This window comes from Echinops telfairi, unplaced genomic scaffold (assembly GCF_000313985.2).
Source record: "Echinops telfairi isolate 266 unplaced genomic scaffold, ASM31398v2 ScPeMD7_7475;HRSCAF=8513, whole genome shotgun sequence".
NCBI lineage: Eukaryota > Metazoa > Chordata > Mammalia > Afrosoricida > Tenrecidae > Echinops > Echinops telfairi.
In genome coordinates this window covers 22551396-22553201 of record NW_022111379.1, presented here as the reverse complement: position 1 = coordinate 22553201, position 1806 = coordinate 22551396, and the positions used below count along the sequence as shown (strand labels likewise).

The window sequence follows — 1806 nt, the reverse complement described above, 5'->3', positions numbered from 1 at the left end:
CTCCCTAATAAAATTTTTTTAAAAAAAAAAAAAAAGAGCCTTGGCAGTTCTGTAGGTTAGGCATTGGGGTGCTAACCACAGGTGGATGGTTGAAACCCACCAGCTGCTCCAACGGAGCAAGATGAGGCTGTGTAATCCACTATGACCAGGAAAAGTCTCTATGGCAATGGATGGGATGGGCACACATGTAAAGATGGCTAGGTGCCACAAACACTTTGTGATCCACTAATAAGCTAACGGTGGGTTGTTCGAATCTTCCCAGTGAGAAAAAAGGAATAAAGTCCTGGCGATCTGTTTTCTCAAAGACTATAGCCAAGAAACCCCTATGGAGCCATTCTAGCCATGTGTTTGCAGAACTAACTCGATGTTTGTATATTGCCTTCATCGACAGGATGAAAAAGGAGGCCTGGTGGCATGGTGGGTTATGCATTGAGTTGCTACCCACAAGGCCAGGGGTTTGAAGCCACCTGTAACTCCACAAGAGAAAAATGCAGCTAACTGCACTCATAGAGATTAAAGTCTCAGAAAGCCAGAAGAGCAGTTTCCGTTTGCTCATATTGGCGACTATGAGCCAAAATCCACTCAGTGGCAGTGAGTTTGATCTTGACTTATAGGCTAAACAAATGTCTTTATGTGTTTGATTAAGTCATGGCATCAGTTGCTTTTAAAACAAAGCTTTTCCTCAATGACTCCTCACTATATAAAAATAATTTGGGGGTTCCATTTCACTTATATTCAGTCTTAACATTTCCCTATATTGACCAGCCGCTAATTGAAGATTTTCTAAAATATAAAGGCCTATGGTTTTCCAGACCATATAGAGAAAATAACATTCAATTTTAAATTGTGGTTAATTCATTCCATTGTGTATGTTTGCAAAAGAATACAAAGAACAAGATCTCTTGTATTCATTTGCCCCAAATGACTCCTTACCTTGACCTTGACAGGCTAAATGAAAATGCAAGTACATTTTAGATTATATTTGAGTTGGTTACATTCTTTTCTTCCCATGCACTCTCATATTTCATAAACTTATTCTTTCCTTAAAAAACTCTAAAATTTCCCATCAATGAAAACAATTACAAGGTGTGGGAAAAACTTCTTTCTTAATCTTTTATGATAACTTTTCCATCAGTGATTTTTGAACTACAGGTTGTGAATTAGTTATTTTGTCTAAACTGAGAGAGAGAGAGAGAACGATCGCATGTGAAAACTGTGGTGCTAGTCCTTGAGTTGGAATCAGAAGTCTAGTCTAATGACAAAGCTATAATAAGTATCTCACCTTGACCACACCAACAAGTACATTCCTGAAAATGCACCTGACCTTTCTCATAACTCCGTCCATAGCTGGCACTAACGCATCATAAATAAGGGTCAGGAGGCCTCTGCCTGCTGTCCCACATCAGACAGACTCTTCATGGATGAGAGTCTGAAACACTTGGCACCAGCTTTGAACTTGACAGTACAGGCACCTTGGACTGAATTCTGCACACTCTCTGTGGGAAGAGGAGATGAAGAGAGTGAGGGAGAGTGTGAGCCCCTGAACTCCCTCAACTCAGGGACCCTCCAAGTTACAACATGGACCAGGACGATGCCGCTCTCCTGACATACTCATCCCCTCTGAGCAGTGCTGTTCTCTTGTTCCACAAACAAGAATATGGACAGAAATTATATAATTTTAAAGAACATATACTGGCTCTTGTAATACTTTCTCCTTCTCAATTACTAAGCTCTGTGTCTCTGAACTGTCCTCTCTCAATATTACATTTTTCTTTTCTTTTAATTGTTTTAATCTTTTTTTTAAAT

The 1806-nt window shown here is 39.6% G+C and overlaps 1 protein-coding gene across 23 annotated transcripts in view; it reads left to right on the top strand.

Annotated features, from left to right (window-relative positions):
- The window catches only part of NRXN1 (neurexin 1), a 1284195-nt gene that overhangs the window by 541583 nt on the left and 740806 nt on the right, over nt 1–1806 (top strand). The gene's annotated exons all lie outside the window — the stretch shown is intronic.